Here is a 10,395-nt window from a genome sequence, read left to right as displayed (position 1 = left end):
CAGGAACAGGACATCTCCTGGTGCAAGGATTTCTAAACCTCTGCATCACAAACCTACATTTAAAAAAGCAAGTTCTTATCACACTCTGTTGTGACAAAATTGACTCTTTCAGCCCTATGTTTTTGCTCTTATGCCAAGAGATCTAATTGTCATAATTCATACATTTTACACTGTTTTCAATTCCCATGTGTATTGGAGAATGGCAGTACCCCCTCTCCATCCTCTTGACTACACTTTCACCTCTAAACAACCCTCAACACTCATCCTGGATTACCATTTATCAGGGCCAGAACTAGTCTTCGACCGGTATATCGGGCAGCCGATTAATCCCAAATTCAGATAGCACTGATGCCTTCTTCCACCATATCATGCCATGTCATTTACTTACGATGTCTTTCTAATATCATTGTGGACTTGCATAGTAAGGTTGTAAATGTTATTAAAGAGTTGATTACCTCATGAATTTAGGTATACTAGGTTGAGGAAACTTATTGAAGTCATGGATGTCTTTGACAAGTTGAATGCAACTAAAATGCTTGCCTCATGTGTCCTAATAACCAAGTTATTCATTTCTAAATAATGTGCTTTGGGAAAATGTAACTGTTTCCTTATATATTGTTGTATGTTATATTACTTTCTTTAATTTTGAAACATGGAAGTTTCAGTGCTCAGGTAAAATTAGTGTGACATTTAAAATTTAATACTGATTAATCAATAAACTTCACATTATTCGCTAACCCTCTGTTTTTGCATTAATACCATTAATATGATTTCATATCAAAATGTCCAGAACAATCTTTGCTTTCTTTCTAATCTCATGTGAAAAAAACCTTTACTCATATGAACCAAACGTTTTTGTGTTTACTACATTTTTTTGTTTAGCATGTTTCCTAAAGTGTTTGGTTCACAAAAATAGTGAAATATATGAATTAGTTAGTATGGAACTTTAGTAAATGTCTAAAATGTGTGTTCATTATGTACAATTGTTTATTGAGTAAAAACCTACTCTACTGGCTAGGATGCATTCTATGAATAAATGACAAAGCACTGTTGAAAGTAGCTTTGGCTAAGAGCATCTGCTAAATGTCGTAAATGTAAATGTACATGCGTAAAAGTGTGTTTTTTCACAGTGCTTTCATCAAATCTTAGAGGGTCAGAGGGAAATGTGACTGAATAATGACTTTATATTAGATTTCAAGCCTCAAAGAATATCAAAATATCAAGCTTCATGTGTGCAAGGGAGAAATGAGCATTACAACAACTATAACCAAAATATGGCAAAAACAGAAGTCTCTGCTGCACAGGACTGTATTCGGTATTGCCAAAACATATCCATTCAACTAAACTATACTATATTGCCTTACTTTCATTAACAAAGTTTAACAATGTAAACATTTACTAATGGACAGTCAATTTTGTCAAACAAAAGTCATGATTGTATTACAGATCAACATTATGAATTTTGCACAGAAGCACAGAAGCTAGCTAGCTAATAGCTGACATCGTGCCTAAATTTAAATCTGTTATAGCGATATCGTTAAATGACATCAATTTAGCCATCAAACGCTTTTATTTTCATAATCTTCTTCATCAGAGGAATCAAACTCCTCAGAAATTTCCAAAATTGCTGCATCTTCAGCAGCTGTAACCTTTTTGCATAACATTTTTAGCTAACTAGCTAGCTAGATGTTGATTGAATGAGTTAGGAAATATTTCAAACATGAAGTGTAAACGCTTAGTGATAAGGATAAGACCTGCGCGGTGAAGACACAAATCACACAGTGAGAGGCAGATGATGTGTATCTTTAACCTATGTCTAATCTCTATATCTAACCTCTCACAGGCCCTTAACTCTTACTATTGACATAACTGAATGGACAGATTCTTCAGATTCAGGAAATGTTTGAACCATATTTCTGTGTTGTATTATTGCAAAGATATTAATAAAAAACTCTGAGAAACATGAAAGCAGATGCGCCAGCATGCACGTCAATCATATTGGGTTAAAATTGGTCCTTGTGGAAAGTATGCTTTAACACACAGCTTCACATGCCTGTTAATAATGCATGTCTAAAACTTGCTTGTTCAAAAGTGGTAATGGATTTTAACTGTGATGGAAAATATTATTCGATCATGTATTATCATGTGATTCATATGTAATGATTCATATATAATCATGTTAATCTTTTCATTATATAATCCTATATGAATAGTTTAGTCTGCACACTCTGTCTCTGTATATTGTGTGACCAAAGCGACTGTTGGAATGTTGCTTCGTGACCTGCATGTGTCGTAAAGAGGGATTAGGCTTATCTTATCTTGCAAACTGTGTCTGTCCTGGTGAGTGCTCTGGTACTGCAGGAATGTTCATCGCCATAAGGAGCAGGGAATGCGTAAACAGATTACAGAGCATCCCTCTCTGGGGGTGAAGTTTAGGTATAAGGAGCAGAGCCAGTCTACCCCTTTAGAGCTTTTGCTTCAGAGCATTAGCTCTCACACAACTGTTCTATTTTCTTTATTAAATTACTCTTTTAATCACATCTGACTTGCTGTTTATTCAAATTTCCACCACATAACTTACACAAGATGGAAGAACTATCCATAGCTATCTCAAGGACACTAAGGCCATCTTTATGTGATTTTTATTCACAAAATTATTCATCTGCTGGAGCCATCTAGTTTTCTGTCAGAGGTTCTCTGTGCCACCTGGTGACAGAGAATGAGAAAATGAGAAGTGTTGTACTCTCTCTGTAGGTGTATTCATACAAATTAATCACTAGGTTTAATTTTGTATTCCCTATGATTTCAAACTCTGTAACAAGCTCAAGAAAGGTCTAGTCAGCTGAATATATCCTTTGAATTACATTATTTGGCTTGTAAATTATGCTTGCAAACTTATTTTGCGTCTCTTGTTCCTTTTCTCTCACATTTATTGCTGTCGGAAAAGGTAACCATTTCTAAAAATGAACCTTTTAAATGAAAATACATTATTTGTACTTTTCAAGTTAAGGTACGAAATAAATTAAAGGATCATAGTTTTTGATTATGTGCTCCTAGAGATCCGTAGGTGTCACAGACGGCTCGTGGTTCAGCCGTGCAGTGGGAGTCCACTGTCTGTCTTGTTAGTATTCATTGTCTTGTTGTCAGTGCCCACCTGTCAGTGTTTAATGTTTGTGTGCGTCTAAACTGCTGTCGGTGTGTGCGGCCTTGTCGGTCATTGTTGTTGCTTTTATTTGTGCTTGTGTTCACATCGTTCATGTTCGTTAGCTATAACCGTCTATTACCGCCGAGGGAGTCTGTGCGTCCTGCTCCTTGGTCTGCGGTACTCGGGCCGTTACAGTAGGTTACAATGCCTTCATGGACTTTATTTTTATTCCAAAAATTATGTTATGTGAACCAGAATCGAGGACCATGAGGTATGAAAATATGCAAGAAGTGTCTTATTTTTATTTTGTTTTCATTCATCTTTGCAGTGAGCCTCCCTGGACAGCTTCTACAGTAAATCCTTTAGTTTGAAAAGGAAATAAATATGAAAGACTAACATTGAGTGGTAAGGAGGCGGACACATGTGCGGAGAAGAGCGAGATTTAATAGGGGCAAATCCAGAATCAGAGTCGCAGTCCAGGGTCATAGAGCCAACATCTAGAGTACGGGGATACATGAATAACAAGACAAGGACTAGGATACACAAAAGCTAGGAAGCACAAAACAAAAGTACACGAAGGCAAACGGGAAGCAGGCTATAACAAAGACTAGGGAACACGGAGGCTAAGATAACACAAAGGCACGGAATACAAACTTACGGCCTTTGCAAAAACATCAAAACAACCAAACACATAAATGCAATGAAGCCTAACAATGAAAAGCAAAAACACGGGGATCAAGACAGGGTTTAAATACAAGAACCAAAAGGTAGAAATGAGGGACATTTCTAAGCAAGCAAATGAGGGGAGGAGAAAATGAAACTAAGGCATGGAACCAAAACACACAAGACAGGGGAACCACGGAAGCTGGAAGCTGGGAGGGACTACTCATGAGATAAATGAGATAAATTAAACATTATTCCAGATGTTCTGCAATCAAAATAACCATCTTATGGATGCCACAGGTTGGGCTGGACACTCTGCCCAGCCTTCCTCAATCCATTTTTTTTAGGTTCAGGTGACACTTTTATCCAAAATGACTCAGTACAAGTTGAGCATCAAGGGTGCTGCTGAGGGGACCAACAGTGGCAGGACTTGAACCAGCAACCTCCCAATTACAAATGAAGTACCTTAACCACTGAGCTACCACTGCCCTTTGGCATTGACAGGACTTGAGTTTTGTGATATTCCAACAAAAAGGCACTGGGAATATGTCTGTTTGTTGCCTGGTCCACTTCATTGTTCATGTCATCCTCTTCCTCCTGCCCCTCTTCTTCTATTTCTCACGTTCACTCACTGCCTCCGTGTTTGCAAAATTCTCATAAAAAAGATGAGCTGACCTGAGGTTTATTTGTAGTGCTAAGAACATAGACTGGTGTTCGGTTACTGTGTAAGTGTATTCAGGTGTGTGCAGGTGTTGTCCATTTCAGGTATGGTTTGCTTTTTGAATTAAATTGTTTTCCTAATGACTGTTCCTAATGGTTCTTGAACAAAACAGTATATAGGATACTACATAAGTGTGTAGGAAAACGGTCAGTACTGAAGAAATATTTGTACTTCTGGTGCCTTTGTTTAAGGCATGGCTACAATGCTTAAGGTTTTGATGTTTTTGTCTAAGCATTAACTTTCTGTGTGTAATAAACTGGCAAAAAAAGTTTTACAATAAATATTTATGACTTATTAATACATTACACTATCTATCTATTTATCTATCTATCTATATATAAAAACATACTTATAAAATGTACAATGTATGATTTTTCCTTATATTTGGCCTCCATCTTCAGTGTTCAGCAATAGTCTGAAAACATAGAGAGGATACACTTTCCTCTGTACTGCTTTTCCATACAATAAAAAAATACCATGCAAATAGACTGAAAAAAAATAAGTGTAAAGCAATATCACACTCTGTGAGCTCAGTAGATTTGGGGGTCTTCTCTATATCTATGATCTCTTAGTTAAAAACAGAGCTATTTATTCAGTCTGATTCCTATAAAAATTTCACTTTCATTCCACCTCATAGACTTTAAGGGCAAACTGCACTGCTCAATTCCCCAAATCCTACTCGTACTACTCCTTATTATTATTATTATTATTATTATTATTATTATTATTATTATTATTATTATTATTATTGCCATTATTATTATTAATAAATATCAATTTAATAGTGTAATATTAACCAAGGCTTGTCCACCTAGATACAATCAGCATCCAGGACTTTCTTTGTCAGCTTCTCAAAAACACATCAGCAAGTTCTCCCTGACTGTCTAAGACACACCTATTTATTTGTGTTAATATAACTGAACCCGAAAACAGAATGCACGTTTAAATACAGAGAGACAGAGTTGCAGAGAACAAGAGCAGAACTACTCACCTAATCCCTTTATATCATACTTCTTATTGAGGTAAGATAGAGATATGGTGCAGGACAGGAAAATTTAGTAGGCAAGGTTTGACTTTTAAAAATGGCTTATACTAGCAATGCTTAGCATTTTAAACACTGCCTGTACAAGCACTGTAAGCTTGTTAAGTTTAGCTACCTGATAAGCCTAGAAGATTTAAATTTAGCTTTTTTTCTGTGGTTAAGGAATTCTGCCAGAATGGCACATGACACAGTACATCACCCTGATACTCAGCTAATGCTACTTAGACACGCTGCCCATATTTGAAATTATGTACTTCCATAGTACACTTAACCCTTTCTTGGTATGACTGAGCAATTAGTATGTTCACACTGCAATGCTCTCTGTGATCTCAGTAGAATTGGGGTCTCCTCTATATCTGTGATCTCTTAAATAACAACAGAGCCATTTCTTTAGTCTGATTCCTATGAAATTTCACTTTCATTTTTCATGGATTTTAAGGGCAAACTGCACTAATAATTCAATAAATCCTACTACTCCTCCTACTACTACCACTAATACTACTACTGCTAATTATTAGTATTATTAATAAAGATCATTTTAATAGAGTAATAATTAGTCAAAGCTTGTCTACCTAAAGACAATCTGTGTTCAGGACTTTCTTTTTTAGTTTCTGAGAAACTGATTCCATTCCTAGCATTTATTGCCACCTGAGCAAGTTCATGCAGATTGTATAGGACACACCTATTTGTTTGCTCTATGCATATGCCCAAGACAAACCCCCTCAGTGCATAGGTTACTTTGAGGTACATTTATTGTGGCAAAACAATGAGTCAAAAGATTAAATCTATGTGTTCAAAGGAAATGTGGAAGCATTAATAGGCAGAAAGGCATTTTTTGACCTAAAGTTACTGAATTCCGGAGACATTGTACAGGCTGTAAACCAGGCTAGTGATCGGTTTGCGAAGATATTACAAGACTTTGAATCACTGTTTGAGGCCTTGGGAAGGTAAGAGGGTACTGTCACAAAATAACAGTAGATAAGAAAATTAAACCTGTAGCTCAAAGTTTGAAACATTTGCCATTCCCAATGATGGAAGCTGTAAATCAGGAACTGGATAAACTGTTGGAATACAGAATAATTGAGGAAGTAAATGAAGGATCAGAGTGGGTTTCTAACATTTTTCTTATCTCAAAGAAGGATACAAAAGGGATAATACTATGTGCAGACCTGAGAGAACCAAATAAATCTGTGATTAGGGAAAGATACCAGGTACCAACTATAGACACCATTTTACAAGCAATGCAAGGAGCAAAGGTGTTTGCTAAACTGGATGCACAGAAGGGATTTTGGCAAATTTCATAACATCCAGAGGTTGCTATGATTTCTGAAAGGTTCCCTTTAGCTTGCCCAGTGCACCAGAGGCATATCAGAAGGCATTGGACTTAATATTGTGTGGAATGCCAGTCTGGTATATAGATGATGTAGTTGTGTATGCAGTAAGTGAAGCTGAGTTGGAAGAGAGACTTAGAAAAGTCTTTCAGAGATGTCAGAGATGTCAGTCACGGATGACATTGATTACATTGAACCATATATTGAAAGAATGCTTTATGCTGCTTTACACGATGTCTCTGTCCTCACATTACAAGGACTGGCAGAGGAGACCTCTAAGGATGATATTCTGCAAAGGCTGATGTCAATTCTCAAGTCAGGCATCTGCAAAGATGAACTATCAGTTCACAGTGGATTTATATTGCTAGGACACACAATTGTGTTACCTGATACAACAAGGAAACAAGCACTGATGGTAGCTCATGAGACACATCAAGGTGTGATTTACACCAAAGGCCTTAGGAGTAAATACTACTTTACACCTTAGGAGTAAATACTACTTTACACCTTAGGAGTAAATACTACTGGCCAAACATATATATGGATATTGAAAGGCTAATTTGTAACTGTGCAGCATGTGTCTTGAATCAACAACTTTATGAGGACCAACCTCTCCAACCACTTGAACTACCACCTAGACCTTGGACTAAGTTAGGCATAGACCTAGTAGGCCCAGTTCAAAACCAATCTGTACTGACTGTAATTGACTACTATACATTTTATCCAGACACAGCTGTTTTATCTGATGTATCATAAAAAAACAGTTATCAAAGAACTGAAGTGTATTTTTGAGAGATTTGTATATCCAAATGAAGTTGTTACAGACAACAGTAAACAATTTGTTGGACATTCTTTTGAGTCATTCCTGGAACTGCATGGGATAAAGCACATCCGTGCTTCACCTTACTATCCCAAGAGTAATGGTAAGATAGAGAGATTTCACACATATCTCAAGAAGGCCTTCAGAGCAGCTTAATGTGAAGGAAAACACTGGAGAGAGGAACTACCTCACTACACCACATCGAGCATCAGGAGAGACCCCGACTTACGTTATCTTTGGAAGGGATATTCATACAAAACTACCAGACGTGCAGGAGGAGAACAAACCACCAGGCATGAGGGAGGAGAACAGAATATTAAAAGACATTGAGTCATCACAGAGAGTACAAAGAAAAAATTAAACAGTGTGCACATGAAATAAATTGTGCAAAAGAACATGATTTTAAAACTGGAGATATTGATTATGTTGCAAACATGTTCAGTGGAAAATTGGAACCTATCTACAAGGATAGACATTATGTAGTGCTTAGACCAACCTCTTTTGAACTTGTGAACACAGAAGATGGAAAACTGGTTATTCGTAATGTTAAACACCTTAGACACACTCCACTAACAGCAGAATTGCAGGTACCGAATTCTGATGTTGTAGAGGAACCAGTACCAGAAACAAGTCCAGAATGTTAGGTGATGAAGATGATTTGGCACCCTCTCCAACATCTGAACAGACTCAGATCACAACCAGAAGTGATAGACTGATAAAGTAACCAACTTGTTTCACAGATATGATAATTTAATAAATGGTTATACAGGTTCAGAAACAGGAAGCGAGTTCCCAGATTTAAGTTTATGGGGAAAGGGATTTTTGTGATTGAAATTACCCAGCTCTTGTTTTATGTTGGATAGGTTGTCTCGCTAAACAAAGGAAGGGATGTAGTATAGTTATGTTATTGCGAGAGTTATGAGAAAGAGAGAGAGAGAAAGAGAGAGAGAAAAGAGTTGGCCACAAGACAACAGTTCCTACATGTTGCTAATAAATCAAGTAAATGAAACTAGATGGTCTGCTTGTTTATATAACAACACACCAGTTTCAAATGTGTAGGAAAGTGTTTATAAAATTAAAATGATGTATCTAGAATTATGTTGCTAAATGGCTGAAGGAGTTGAATAGCATGTAAATGTAAATGTAAATGAATAGCAGTAAAAAAATGTTATACAAAGTTGTACTTCATAAATAGTTATGTAAACACTGTTATGAAATAACAGTGCTCATTTAAGCACAAAACTCAAGCATTGAAAAAGATAAATGATTTTGGCATTGCATTGATTTATTATGAAAAGAAAAATGAAAAGCCAACTAATTCATTGGGGTTTGTGGTCAAAAAGTACATTTAATTTGACTAAATTATCATAAATAGATTGTTAATGAGTTCAAAAATAAAAGGTATATCTATTTAATAAAAGTACAAATTAAAAGTGTCCAAAATTGTCAGTAAGTAAAGAATGAATACTCAAAAATGGCACTTATACACAGTCTTGGAGTACATATACATACTCTGTTACTATCCTCCTCTGAATACTGTAAGTGTTGAACAAATATGATAAACTTCTATATAGTAGTGTATATATTATGGAAGGCTATTCAGGAAATGTGGATATATTGAATGAAACTGAAAATATAAAATGAACCCTTAATTCATTTAATGAAAACCTGAGAATATTGAATGAAACCAGAATATATGGAATGAAAACATGAGAATATTAAATGAAGCCCAAATATATAGAATAAAAAACGAATCATGAATTGAAACATGCATATATAGAATGAAGAGAGGTTGCCAAGTGGTTTTAATTCTTCATATGGGAAATATTTTTTGTTAACCCGTTCCTTCTTTTCCCAATAGAATTCATTACTGTTTTGGTTAATAAATGAGTGGAAAGTAATAGAAATATCACTCTCACATGTCAAGTGAATACAGAAAATGTAAAGGCAACATGGATGAAGAATGACCAGAGACTATATTGTGTGGAAGGCAAGCACTTCATAACAATCAAAGATCAAAAACATAGCCTGACAATTGTGAACACTGATGAAGCAGACTAGGGGAATTATACCCTAAACCTGGAGAACCGATCAGGTAGTGCCTCATGCACTGCCAAGGTTACTCTTGGTATGTAAAAATCTTTTTCAGTAACTTTTTGCAGTCTCTTTGAAATAAAACTTGTTTCTAATAGTTTGAGATTCAAAAGCACTTAAATAATATATTAAGGTTGCTTAATTAAAAACGAAAGTAGAAGACAAAAACACGACACACAAGTATGAACAAGTAACAAGTATAAAGACATTGACAGGGGTAGATGTAGACAGTCAAAGGTTATAATGTGATCACAAACGTAGTCACCAAAGAAGCACAATGTGGTCACAGTAACAGACAGTTATTGGGTTAAGACTAACAGCAGGGTATTTATACACACACACTAACAGGTAAAGGAAGTAAACATAGGTGAAGCGGATAACATCGCTAACAGGGAGTGTGGCAACATGCGAAAAAATAAAATAAACAAAGCGCACATGGAGACATGCTGACAGAAAGGAAATCAAACAATGCAATGTGGAATTGATGGGGGGGCATGACAGATTATTCAGTAATAATGGATGTAGAGTGAGGTCTACTGGAGTTTATTACTGTTTGTTACTAAGCAAATGTGTCTTTTG

Source organism: Electrophorus electricus, chromosome 9 (assembly GCF_041902795.1).
Source record: "Electrophorus electricus isolate QZ-2024a chromosome 9, ASM4190279v1, whole genome shotgun sequence".
NCBI classification, from domain to species: domain Eukaryota; kingdom Metazoa; phylum Chordata; class Actinopteri; order Gymnotiformes; family Gymnotidae; genus Electrophorus; species Electrophorus electricus.
Note: the sequence above shows the minus strand (reverse complement) of the source record.